The 14,533-nt window shown below is 46.7% G+C and overlaps 1 long non-coding RNA gene across 2 annotated transcripts in view; it reads right to left on the reverse strand.

Annotated features, from left to right (window-relative positions):
- The window catches only part of LOC144785170 (uncharacterized), a 270,943-nt gene that overhangs the window by 55,976 nt on the left and 200,434 nt on the right, over positions 1 to 14,533 (reverse strand). For both annotated transcript variants that reach the window (XR_013601792.1, XR_013601793.1), the window contains one exon: positions 1,608 to 1,704. This is a non-coding gene — a long non-coding RNA (uncharacterized LOC144785170). Of the gene's footprint in view, positions 1 to 1,607; positions 1,705 to 14,533 lie in introns of those variants that run through there.

Raw genomic sequence — 14,533 nt, forward strand, 5'->3', positions numbered from 1 at the left:
ACTCTCTGGAGTGGAAATAGTAATTTTTACCCCTATGCTATCCAACGCTTTCCCTACTGTTGCACCCTCTGGAGTGGGAATAGTAATTTTTACCCCTACGCTATCCAACGCTTTCCCTACTGTTGCACCCTCTGGAGTGGGAATAGTAATTTTTACCCCTACGCTATCCAACGCTTTTCCTACTGTTGCACCCTCTGGAGTGGAAATAGTAATTTAAACCCCTATGCTATCCAACGCTTTCCCTACTGTTGCAGCCTCTGGAGTGGGAATAGTAATTTTTACCCCTACGCTATCCAATGCTTTTCCTACTGTTGCAATATGTGGAGTAAGTATATATATAAGTTTATATGTAGAGTTTTTAATTTATTTTAAATGTATATGTATTAGTTATAATTTTTTTAATATGTTTTAATGTTTTTCTTTAATATTTGTAAAATCATATGTATTTTTAAATTATTTTTACATTATTATTAATACATTTAAAAACACGATATTTTTAATTTCGATATTTTTGTACTACGATATAATATTTTCGATATTTTTGTACTTACCTTTATGAAGATATAACTCCGATATTTTTGATGTTGATATTTTTGTGTCGATATTTTTGTATGTAGATATTCTGTCTGTCGATATTCTGTCATAGATCCAATAGGGTCACACTATCAGTTACAATAAACAGAGCATGTGTGTTGTGCTCAGGAAAGGGACAGTAGTCTTCTTTTCTTTAAGAGTGCACGCATGTTGAAGCTCCTCAAAGGGATAGGTCCAAGACCAGTCCAATGCCACTGTGCACACGTTTATATTAGTGCGAAACTATGGACAAAATGAAAGTCAGATACACATGCATTTGGACACTCAGGTCAGTGGAACATGCCTGAATACCATGCTGGGGTGATTCAGGTCCCAACAGTCGGGGTACATGGTGGAAAAATGCAGACAGCATGGCTCCTGTCACACTCACATTGTCTGCACTTGTGACCCCCTAGCCTCAATTCAGAAGAAGGGGGAGGAACTCTGATGAATATCTCTAGCCCTCTCAATTTCACCCCTTAATCGTTCCCTAAGGGGTATGCAAAAGAATGGCAACTTGTAGTTGGTGGACACATGGTTCCTCTGCTCCACCCCTTCCCCCATACCTTACCAATGTGATCCCCTCATCCCTCTTATCTCAATATCTAGCACCTGGAATGTGCCTTTGCTTGCCTTTGTGTCAACTGTAGATATTGGTGTGAATTCAGGAATACTGCCTGGGCCTTGCAGCACCTTCTGCAGGGCTAACAGTCAGTAGTGTTCCTTGCTTAGTTAGCATCAGTTTAATTTACTTGTCCATATACTATGGTCCAATGATCATATTTAAATTAGGTTTCTGCTATTCCCACATCTGTTAAGTTATCAGATGTGCACATACTATTGCCAGTTTTGCTTGTCTGTTAGTTATTTATGGAGAGGCACAATATGTCCATAATGAGTCCTAGACTTAGAAAGATATTATTAAAATGATGCAACAAGAGACATTGCGTATTTACAGATATTACTGGGGCAAACACAATCTATATTTAAACAGCAAGTGAAAGGATTGAAATAGTATTATTGCTGATACTTACCAATGCATAGTTTCATCATGCAGCACATTAAATAACTAATCGCTGTTGCTGGTTTTTGGGGGTTGTCTTTCGGATTTTCAGATGTCTGAATCAGTGCCTGTGAACAGAGTGTGAGATGTTAGAACCAAGTAATGATGATGTCACTCGTTTTGGGATTTATATAATGATTTTTTTTCTAAACTGCACTAACGTACAACAACAACAACGCAGCAACAGCAGCAGCAGCAGTGCAAGCACCCCTAATACAAGAAACTGCTGTGGGGTGGCGGCAGGTGACATGGTGATTGGCTCCCTCACTAGGGTGACCAACCGTCCGTAAATTTCACGGACAGCCCGTAATTTCGGCCGTCTGTCCGTTGTCCGTGAAGGATTCTTTAACGGACGCCATTTGTCCGTCATTTTAGCTGGGCCCTGGTCGCCCCACCCTAAAGCCGGCACAGCTTGCCCCCACCTCCCTTCTTGATTCCCATGCTGCATCAAAGCTCCTCAGATACCCATCAGCATTGGAGAGGCACAGCGGGTGGAAACCCTCACACCTCCAGCCCTTGATGAGCTGTTAAGAGGTGCTTGAAGGTGACTGACAGGGAGGGGCTGCAACTTCAGGAGCAGGGGCATCTATTCAGATGCAAACAGCCCTGGATGACTCATCTCTGCAATTTATAGGGGCCTTACACATTCCATTTCTACCCAGGGCCCCAAACATCCTAGACTCCGCTAGGCCAGATTACACGGAGGCAGCACGTGGTTCTCTTCACAGAGCTTAATCACTGTCACTAAATTGTAAGCAAACCTCGGTTCTTTGAACATGCAGTCTATAATGTAATACAATAAAGAAAAGGCACAATCGCACCCACACTGATTAACAAAGTATGGAGGAAAATCAGTTCAATCAGTTCTCTTAGAGTATCTCCTGTAAGTACTGTACATCAAAGTGGGGGATGGCATTTTGGACAGAGAGCCTCTTGTGCAGGAGGGGGCGAGGAGCCCAAGATGATACTAGAATACTGCATGCCCACCCCTGTGCCCACCCTGGTGGATCCTGTTCCCCCTCCTGTGATGGCTCTTGTCCCCCCTGTGGTGGATTATGTCTCTGCCCTGGGTGGCTTCTGTCCCAGTCGTGAAGTTCTTGATGGGCCTCTTCTCAAAAGGGCTCAGCTCAAAATTAATATGGAAAGGTGGGCGAGTAAGTAAGTGAAGGGGTGGGTGGATGGCTGAATGAATTAGTGAAAGGGTAAATGGATGAATGAAAGAGTGAATAAATGGATAATGAGAGAGGATGGATGGATTGATGAATGAGGGGAAGGATGGATGAGAGAAAATGTAAATAGCTGGATGTATGGGTGGAAGGGTAGCTGGATGATGGATGAGGGGAAAGATGGATGAGGGGAAGGATGGATGGATGAATGGAGGGGAAGGATGGATGGATGAATGGAGGGGAAGGATGGATGGATGAGGGGAAGGATAAATGGATGGGAAGGATGGATGGGTGATGGATAAAAGGAAGGATGGATGAGGGGAAGGATGGATGGATGAGGGGATGGATGGATGGATGGATGAATGAGGGGAAGGATTGATGGATGAGGGGAAGGATGGATGGACGAGGGGAAGGATGGATGGATGAGGGGAAGGATGGATGGACGAGGGGAAGGATGGATGGATGAGGGGAAGGATAGAGGATGAGGGGATGGATGGATGAGGGGATGGATGAGGGGAAGGATGGATGGATGAGGGGATGGATGGATGGATGAGTGGGTGAAAGGATGGATGGATGATGAGGGGAAGGATGGATAGATGGATGGAGGGGAAGGATGGATGGATGAGGGGATGGATGGAGGGGGAGGATGGATGGGGGGAAGGATGGATGGATGAGGGAATGGATGGAGGGAAAGGATGGATGGATGATGAGGGGAAGGATGGATTATGAGGGGAAGGATGGATAGATGGATGGAGGGGAAGGATGGATGGATGAGGTGATGGATGGAGGGGAAGGATAGATGGATGGATGAGGGGGAGGATGGATGGATGATGAGGGGAAGGATGGATGGATGATGAGGGGAAGGATGGATGGATGAGGGGAAAGATGCATGATGAATGAAAGGATGGTTGGATGAGGGGAAGGATGGATGGATGAGGGGAAAGATGGCTGGATGAGGGGAAGGATGGATGGATGAGGGGAAGGATGGATGATGGATGAAAGGATGGATGGATGAGGGGAAGGATGGATGGATGAGGGGAAGGATGGATGGATGAGGGGATGGATGGAGGGGAAGGATGGATGGATGATGAGGGGAAGGATGGATAGATGGATGGAGGGGAAGGATGGATGGATGAGGTGATGGATGGAGGGGAAGGATGGATGGATGAGGGGAAGGATGGATGGATGAGGGGAAGGATGGATGGATGATGAGGGGAAGGATGGATGGATGAGGGGAAAGATGGATGATAGATGAAAGGATGGTTGGATGAGGGGAAGGATGGATGGATGAGGGGAAGGATGGCTGGATGAGGGGAAGGATGGATGGATGAGGGGAAGGATGGATGGATGGATGGATAGATGATGAGGGGAAGGATGGATGGAGGGGAAGGATGGATGGATGAGGGGAAGGATAAGTGGATGGGAAGAATGGATGGATGAGGGGAAAGATGGATGAAAGGAAGGATGGATGAGGGGAAGGATGGATGGATGAGGGGAAGGATGGATGGATGAGGGGAAGGATGGACGGATGAGGGGAAGGATGGAGGGGAAGGATGGATGGATGGATGAGTGGGTGAAAGGATGGATGGATGATGAGGGGAAGGATGGATGGATGAGGGGAATGATACATGGATGGGAAGAATGGATGGATGAGGGGAAGGATGGATGATGGATGAAAGGATGGATGGATGAGGGGAAGGGTGGATGGATGAGGGGAAGGATGGATGAGGGGAAGGATGGATGAGGGGAAGGAAGGATGGATGGATGGATGAGGGGAAGGATGGATGGATGATGAGGGGAAGGATGGATGGATGATAAGGGGAAGGATGGATGGATGATGAGGGGAAGGATGGATGGATTATGAGGGGAAGGATGGATGGATGGATGATGAGTGGGTGGGTGAAAGGATGAATGGATGGAGAGTGGGTATGTGAAAGGATGGATGGATGGATGAGGAGTGGGTGGGTGAAAGGATGGATGGATGATGAGTGGGTGGGTGAAAGGATGGATGGATGGATGGATGAGTGGATGGGTGGGTGGATGGTTTGTGGGTGAAAGGATGGATGAGTGGATGGGTGGGTGGATGGTGGGTGGGTGGATGGTTGGGTGGATGATGGGTGGGTGGGTGGGTGGATGAGTGAAATGATGGATGGATTGATGGATTGATAAGGATGAGGGGAAGGATGGATGGATGAGGGGATGGATGGATGGATGGATGAGTGGGTGAAAGGATGGATGGATGATGAGGGGAAGGATGGATAGATGGATGGAGGGGAATGATGGATGGATGAGGGGATGGATGGAGGGGGAGGATGGATGGATGGAGGGGAAGGATGGATGGATGAGGGGATGGATGAAGGGAAAGGATGGATGGATGATGAGGGGAAGGATGGATGATGAGGGGAAGAATGGATAGATGGATGGAGGGGAAGGATGGATGGATGAGGTGATGGATGGAGGGGAGGGAGGGATGGATGGATGGATGAGGGGAAGCATGGATGGATGATGAGGGGAAGGATGGATGGATGAGGGGAAATATGGATGTTGGATGAAAGGATGGATGGATGAGGGGAAGGATGGATGGATGAGGGGAAGGATGGATGGATGAGGGGATGGATGGAGGGGAAGGATGGATGGATGATGAGGGGAAGGATGGATAGATGGATGGAGGGGAAGGATGGATGGATGAGGTGATGGATGGAAGGGAAGGATGGATGGATGAGGGGAAGGATGGATGGATGAGGGGAAGGATGGATGGATGATGAGGGGAAGGATGGATGGATGAGGGGAAAGATGGATGATGGATGAAAGGATGGTTGGATGAGGGGAAGGATGGATGGATGAGGGGAAGGATGGCTGGATGAGGGGAAGGATGGATGGATGAGGGGAAGGATGGATGGATGGATGGAGAGATGATGAGGGGAAGGATGGATGAAGGGGAAGGATGAATGGATGAGGGGAAGGATAAATGGATGGGAAGAATGGATGTATGAGGGGAAAGATGGACGAAAGGAAGGATGGATGAGGGGAAGGATGGATGGATGAGGGGAAGGATGGATGGATGAGGGGAAGGATGGACAGATGAGGGGAAGGATGGAGGGGAAGGATGGACGGATGGATGAGTGGGTGAAAGGATGGATGGATGATGAGGGGAAGGATGGATGGGTGAGGGGAATGATACATGGATGGGAAGAATGGATGGATAAGGGGAAGGATGGATGATGGATGAAAGGATGGATGGATGAGGGGAAGGATGGATGGATGGATGAGGGGAAGGAAGGATGGATGGATGGATGAGGGGAAGGAAGGATAGATGGATGGATGAGGGGAAGGATGGATGGATGATGAGGGGAAGGATGGATGGATGATGAGGGGAAGGATGGATGGATTATGAGGGGAAGGATGGATGGATGGATGATGAGTGGGTGGGTGAAAGGATGGATGGATGGAGAGTGGGTGTGTGAAAAGATGGATGGATGGATGAGGAGTGGGTGGGTGAAAGGATGGATGGATGATGAGTGGGTGGGTGAAAGGATGGATGGATGGATTGATGAGTGGATGGGTGGGTGGATGGTGGGTGGGTGGATGGTTGGGTGGATGATGGGTGGGTGGGTGGGTGGATGAGTGAAATGATGGATGGATTGATGGATTGATAAGTGCAAGGGTGAATGAATGGACGTATGAGTGAAAGGGTGGATGTAAGGATGCATGAGTGAATGAAAGGGAGGGTAGATGGACAAAAGGATGAATAGATGTGGTCGCTCCTTTAGTGTGGCCGCGGCCAAATTTTGGAACTCCCTCCCACTTTCTTTGAGGAGTTACAAGGACTATTTTCCGTTTAGGAAAGCATTAAAAACGTACTTATATCCAATAACGGTTTGAGCGGTTTAAAGTGCATGGTTCCTTGATCAAAGCGCCAGGATGCCCTCCGGGTGACAGGTTTTGCGCTTTATAAATATATTAAATAAATAAATAAATAAATAAGATGTGTGAAGGAGTGAAATGATAGATGGATGAGTGATAGGGTCAATGGATGGATTCATGAGTGGATGTGTAGATGGATGGATGGGTGGGTGGATGGGTGGATGGAAGGAAGGAATGTTGGCTAAGTGAAAAGGTCGATGGAGAGAGAAAGGGAGGATGGATGGATGATTAAAAGAGTGGACTGGTTTAAGGATTAGTAAGTGAAAGGATGGCTGGATTGGTGAATGGGTAAATGGCTGGATGGATGAGTGAACGGATGGATGGGATGAAGAGTGGATGGATAAGTGTACAGATGGATAGGGTGAAAGGGTGGGTGGATGGATGGATAATGGATGGATGAGTGAAAGGATGGATGAAGAGATGGATGAGTGAAATGATAGATGGAAGGATACATGATGGATAGGTTTGCAAATGGTTGAACATGTTTGGAAATGGCTGGGCATACTTATATACTATTGCGCGACCTCTGAGGTGTCTGTAAAACTTACCTATTGTCCTGAAGTTTTGTCCTGAATTTTGACCTCCTGTCCTGAATTTGTGTCCTGAATTTTGACCCTTTGTCCTGAATTTTTACACTCACCGTCCTGAATTTGCACCAATGCCAGTTGGTCACCCTACTTCACACTAGGAGAGCAGGTCAGTGCTTAATTGGTGCTTGTGGTTGAAGCTGGGGCCCACCGGCACTCATTTTAGCAGACCGGCAATAATTTTACCTCAGCAGACTTTGATCCAGAGCAAGAGAAAGAAAAACGAAAAAGGGGTAAAGATGCAGAATGAGAAGGATAAAAGCACTGACAAATGGAGAAAGCAGAAACCAGCAAAAGTGAGATAAAGGAGTAGGGAGTGTCTGGTGGAGGATTAGAGAGGCATGAGGTGAGGCATCGGTATAAGAACAAGTCACCTAGCGGGTTGCACATTTTACAATCAATCATGCTATGCATCCTGCCGGTGTAAGCTAGTTGGAGTTTGGTAAGTTTGGTATTGCAGGAACAGGCTTTTTGCCATATTTCCTAACTTCAAATGATTTGATTAAATAATTATCTACCCCCGACTAGTGTGATTGATTGTAAAATGTGCAATGCTCCAGGTGTCTTGTTCTTATACTAAAGGACTGGTCTTTTGTTACAATTATGTTGTTTTTCTTTTAAATGTCAATGTTTGAGTATGTTTAAACACCAATGTAAAATGTGTATATGAGAAAAAGACAAAAAAGGTTGCCCTTCAAAAAAGACATGCTAAAAATGTTTGTAATTGTTTTTCAACGAGTAAATTGAGTCTGAAATAAATCACGAAGGCCACCATATTGGTAAATGTGGTTCTTACAATATATATGTAATTGATGTCAGCACCTAGACACTGCAAGTGTTGATATTTTTGTAAAAGAGGCTCAGCCTACGTGCTTTGAATGAGCCCAACCCCCCATTCTTATTAATACTTTTAGAAAGTAGGCCTTTTCTTGTCTAACCATTTTGTGTGTCTCTGCCTGTTTGTGAATTGACTGTCTGGCATTGGAGTAACATGGGCTGGGGATGTGCATTCACTGTGGACAGCCACTGGGGGGGTTGAGGTGTGCCTGGCCCCTCTTGGATGACTTGGAGCTGAGCTGAATAGATCTTGGATGATTTTTGAGTTGTGGGAGGAGATTCACTTGTACCTGAAAAGAGCCTGTCTTCCTTGCACAATGCTGTGTCCCCCTGCAGTCACACTGCTCCAGTGAGGACATAATTGGTTTGGACAAACTGGTTTGGACTGGGCTTAGAGACCCTTGCACAAAGAAAACATACATTTTGGTGTGTAAGTTCTACACCTAAAACCTTAGAACTTAAGATTACTTCTGGACTCAAAAGGAACCTTTGCCAAGGAAAAGAGCTGAAGAGCTGTGAGGAGGAATATTGCTCCTTTGCTGTATGCTGTGTGGGTTTGGCCTGCAGTTGCTGTTTCTGCCAAGGAGAGTACAAAAACTGGAACTTTACTTTGAACCTGCTCGAAGAAGATTTCCAAGGGCCTGTGTGTCCTGGCCTCCTGTTCTGAAGTCTCAGGGACACAATGACTTCACCACCAGCTCCCCTGAACTCTGCTGCTGAGAGGTCTGACCTGACAGGAGGTACATGTTCCAGTTCTGGGCCTCTGGAGGTAGTTCCTGCTGTTGAGAGCTAGAAGAAAGTTAAAGAACTGAAAAATTGACGCATCTCTCTCATTGTGGCTGTTTTTCAGAGGCAGCACCGCTGTGCAAGCCGCACCGCTGCTGATCTAACGAGAACTGCACATTCATGCGCGCACGCATGCGCATTTCTCACAAGAGGTCGTGTGAGAAATGCGCATACGCGCAAACGTGCATGCCCAGTTCTCGCAAGATGTACTGCGAGGAGGATGATAGCAGCCCAGGGATGCTGCAATACAGGTAAGTGACTTTATTTCTTTATAAATTAATTTTTAAGTATTTTTTATAAGGGGGTAGAGGCGGGTGGCGGAGCAGAGTTTTTTCCCAACTCCGTAAACCTCACATAGTGGCACTACGCCAGCTCCGCCCTGGGTTAATCATGTACTTTCCCCCTAAGTCTTTCTTTAATGGAAAATTAGGATACTCTAGTTCCCATTGGAGAAATGAAAATTGGGCATTCTTACTCACATTCCTCCAGTGGCTGGCTGAATAATAAATGCTCTCTGCTCTTTAGATGGCCACCAACTAAGTACACAGAATGTTAAGTATTAGGCCAGCTGCCAGGTGTAGAGACACCTGTTTATTGTTTATATACCACATGCAATAGTTCTATGTGCATAATTGGCCAACACCAATGTGCAGCCCTCCGGCCATGAGTAGGGGCTTGTCACAGGGCATAGCATGTCCTTCTGCTCCAGCCACATGTGCAACCAACCCCCTCATTGGCATGTACAGCATGGGTTGGCAATAGTGAACATATAAATCATATATGATCACAGACAACATATATTCAACTTTAATTGAATATAAACAACTTTGCACAAACATAAATCACTGTTTTCTTTTTTTTTTAAAAACACCCCTAGAACAGAAGGGAGAACAATTAAGACACATCAGTTTGTCTATTAAGCATCTGCTAATGGGCTATTACTATTTCCAGGAACTGTTACAATTTATCATGCAAAGTTGCCCTCATATCACAAATTGTGTTGTCCTGAAGAAGGTGGTTTTGACTAATATTTCCACTGAAATGCGGCGATGTACATAATTGCAAAATCCGCTGCACACAGGGAAACGCTGTATGATAAATGTTGCATAGCCCACATTGTAATAAAGCGCCCACAATCCTTGTGAGTTTGCAGTCAATGTGCCTCTTTGTTAAAAGAATGTATGGTTGGGCATATTTGCTGGATCTCCATCCCCGCTATTTTGAGCCGCCCTGGGACGATTTGGGGTTCCCTGAACAGAGGAAGTTTTTGTTTGGTATTAATTTATGAGAGTCAGACTGGATAAGGCAGGATGTATCCCAAAATAACCGTGAGTAGATGAAAGCAAGGGACCAAGAGAAACATGTTCATTCCTACTTGTGGACTCTAATTGGATATAATAAGTGCAATGGTGAGATATAGAGCAGATGGCATGCTCGCTACCTTTGAGGCAGTAAATAATTGTGCCTTTAGGAATCATATGAATATCTATTGACTGTAGTGTCTGAAACAAAGGAATATGATTTAGCAACACACTGTAGTGTGAGAACATCAATTAATGTTTTACCAATGTTCAAACACAGATTATTTGATGAGAATATGACCTGAAGACTATGTCATAACAAATCAAATAGACTATGCCAAAAACCTGTGATCAAGGCTCAGGAATAGGGCTGAAGTGTGATGGAAACTGTGGAAATAAGCGCAGCTGCCGCATATCTCACAGTGCAATAATGCGCTTTGTTAAAGGAGTGTGTGGTTTTATGTTTTAATATATTACCTGCTGGCGGTCGCCAGTAGGTAGTTATAGTTAGGATCTGATATCTATTAAAAAGCAGTTTTTTACTTATTTGAAAATAACTTTGGCGTTATGTGACGAATCTTCCCGCAATTTTCAAACTGGATTTGATGCTCACTTCAGCTCCAGTCTTGAAAATTTCAGGGTCATCCATCAAGCAGGGGCTGAGAAAATGTGGAGTTCACAAAAGGCTTTTTCTCCATGTTAATTTCCATAGGAAACTTTAGACATGCCTTCAACCCGAACTGTTGAATTACACCAACTTTGACAAAAAGGTAACTCTTGGTTCAGAAAGCACTCATTTTGTTAAATGAAGTAAACCGTCCAGGAGCTCCTGAGAAATGTAAAGACTTCTCAGATATACAACTGTGGCCGCTGTGGATTTGCGAATCCTCCCAATCTTGTGACTGAGATCTGATTGGCTGCCAACACATCAAACCGGGAAGTGTTGGCAGCCATCTTGTGACTCGAACCAAGTCACAAGAAAAAAGATTTTTTAAAAAGAAAAGGGGTCAGGGTAGAAACCTCCTGACCCCTCGGCTTGTTTAGGGGGTCTCACACGGACCCCCAGGGCCAAAAATGGTTTGCTAAATAAAGTACAGACTCCCGCACTTCGTTTAATGTAGGACCCAGGTGGACCAGGTTCTGTGGGCAATAACAAATAATGATGGGGCCCGGTGCAGGCCCCGGGGTCTGCCACCTACCTGTGGCTGATTTATTGAAAAGTGGTGAGTAAAAGCACCCCCACATACCGGGTGACTACAACCTCCCTGGGGCTATATTAAATTATAGTGTGTTTGGGGTGCTTCAGCCACTCCATGCAGACCCGTGGACCACCACCTCCCTGTGGCTAATATATTAAAATACAGGGGGCATGTGCCCCCTCGCTGCCCTGGGAACCACCTCCTATATATCAAAATATAATGCGTGAGGGGGCTCCAGCCACTCCACTCAGCCCTGGGGACGGCCACCTCCCTGGGCTAATGTATTAAAAAGCGGAGGTCCACACGCCCCCTTTGCCCTGAGGACCGCCAAATATACTACATGGGGCTCCAGCCCCACCAAACAGCCACAGGAATTGCCTTTTCCCTGGGGCACTGCAGAAGATGGGAGGCAGGCCACACAGCTCCCTCCAGGACCCTGCATGGCCCTGATGACTGCTACCCTCCTACAATGTCCCGGTGTACTCACCCCCAGAACATTGCAGTTTCCTATGGGATGGTGGAGCACTGCTCCTGCCATCCCATAGAAAACTGTGTGCTCCGCTTTGAACAAGCTAGAGCATTATGCTCTTGCTTGTTCAAATCAGAGCACACATTGCGCTTTACACCCAGGGAGCTGCATGTCAGCAGTTCCCTTGGTGTAAAAAGTAATGCCAGCTACTGCAGGAGGTAGGAGCTGGCTGGGACAGTGGGACCTTCAGGCTCCCCCAAGGTCCCCATCCAACAGCTCATGCCCAGGGGATGGGGTCCCTCATGGCTAAAATGTTTTTAAAGAAAATTATTAACGTCCTTGTAACCTTTGGATTTTTCACTGAATATATATATATATATACTGAGTATATATTACCTACTGTTGTTCGCCAATTGGCCGTTTTAGTTAGGACTAAAGTTTTCATAGGAAAATCATTTTTTGTTTTGCCAGTAACTTTGGTACAGCACATTTTCGTAGTTCTTCCCCTTTTTGGGTCAGCTGCTCTGTTAAAGGTTTCAGGGTGATCCATCAAGCAGGGGCCGAGAAAAAAGGGGGTTCCCAAAACACAGTACACCTAATTTGGCAGAAAGTTAGCAGTTGGTTCAGAAAGTGTTTGTGGGATGAAATTGATTCGTTATATTTATCGTAATTTGTGTTAGCATAATATATCTATACATACTATAGTTTAGATTAATTAGTCGCTCGCGTCAATAATGGAACTCTTTTCCCTGCGTCTGCATAAAATCTTCTGTACGTAGACTGCGAGCCAAACAGACTCCATTTTGTCTCTGTATGTACTAGACTCGGATGGCAGTCACGTGCTATCCTCCATTAGTTAAGCGAAGCCCCTGTTAGTTACACAAGAAAGCTGAATTCCTACTATTCTTTCTCTGTTCTAAGACCCAAGGTCGCATCTGGTTTCAGAGGTGATGAGCGCATTCCTGGAGGCGCCGTACCCGTGCTCCCAGGCACTGAAACAAAAGGAAGTCACCCTTCCTGACCTTCCCCAATAATAACAGAAGCAGACTTCTAAACGAGCTTTGTGTGCCATATAAGGTCTTTCCTCCAAGCTGCTGTGCCTACCAGTAATTTTCCATGTACAGTGATTCCATGTAACGCAATGAAGATATATATGTCATGTATTGAGTGTGAATTGACAGTCTTCTCCACGCAGAGGCTGGGTGGCGTGCGGAGAGGCTCCTCTATAGAGTATTGAGTGTATAATAAATGATTGACTTTTCTTTACTGCCAACTGACTGATTATTTGGTGAGACAATATTTAGGAGCTATTGGTAGGTATAGCTCCATAGATTCATTTTGTAAGACGAAAGTTGGCGACTCTGGTGGGACTCCGCGTTTGGGGTTGTCCTCCCGTAAGCGGGGTGAGAAAAGACAAAGAAAGGGGAGCTCTGGTCGAGGGGGCGGACTAACTAAAAATTCTGGCTGAACTCAGCTCTCGTGAACAGAGGTCCCCAGCGGCTAGTGACCCCTCGCCGGAGTCCTACGGGTGTAACCGAGGAGGTGACCGTGTTGGTAGTCAGGAGTGGGCAGTGGAGAACACGCAATCATACCTGTGTGCATCAGGTGAGTGCATTAATGTGGTGATTTTGGATTACGCTGTGGAGCAGCGTCTTGGAAACAGTTAACTGTACTTGGTTGTTGGTCGATGTACCACTGATAACTTTGGAGGTCTGACGGGGTGGCATTGAGGCTACACGGGCAGACGCTCCGCAGACTTGTTTTGTGAATAATAGAGGATTGCGATCAGACACCTCGGTGAGACACTTGTGGTGTTCACCCGGCGGACTGTTCTCGGAAAGGCCCGTGGTTGCAACTGGGTAGCCTTTTGGACACATCTGAAGCGGCGCTAAGGCAGTGGGCTCAGTCAGAATAGTCCTGAAGGTGAACCAGGGAGATTGCGGGATGGTCTGTAGGCCGGTCTGTGGTTAACTCCTGTCTGATGGCCTCTTGGTAGTCTCGAGACTGCCTGTTTCTGGTATCTGTTTGGTCTGTGGTTGGAATCTACAAGTTCTCCACGAACGAGAGTCAACGGGCTCCGTTCTTTTGGCTGTTTGGTCACGGAACAAAAAGACATGTCGATGTAAAATACTGTATGATTCTTTTTATGATGAAAGTTTGAACATGAGTGAACAAGGCCATGTTTGGGAGCTTGTGAGTGGGTATATTGTTGATCAACAAAATGGGAGACGCAGCGCCTGAGAGAAGAGAGGCGAGCCAGCGTGGGGGGACCGCAAGTAAGTGCCTACACGCCCCAGACTGCCACGGGGCCAGGACCGGACTGCCGGCCCCTCCCCCTTGCTCCGGGGGCTTCAAGAACTTTTCGCGCAACCCGCTTTGTGGGAGACGCAGAGCCTAAGAGGAAAGAGGTGAGCCAGTGCGGGGGGACCGCAAGTAAGCGCCTACATGCCCCAGACTGCCACGAGGCTAGGACCGGACTGCCGGCCCCTCCCCCTTACTCCGAGGACTATTTAATTGCCCAGCTCCTTCTGCCACGCGGGACGCGCGCGGGCACTGCCGGGCTAAGCCCGGGCAAAGGGCGGGGCCGTCTGTAGCCGTCAGGGACTGAAGGAGGCCGGGCTGGGCCAC

Source organism: Lissotriton helveticus, chromosome 10 (genome assembly GCF_964261635.1).
Source record: "Lissotriton helveticus chromosome 10, aLisHel1.1, whole genome shotgun sequence".
Taxonomy (NCBI): Eukaryota; Metazoa; Chordata; class Amphibia; order Caudata; family Salamandridae; genus Lissotriton; species Lissotriton helveticus.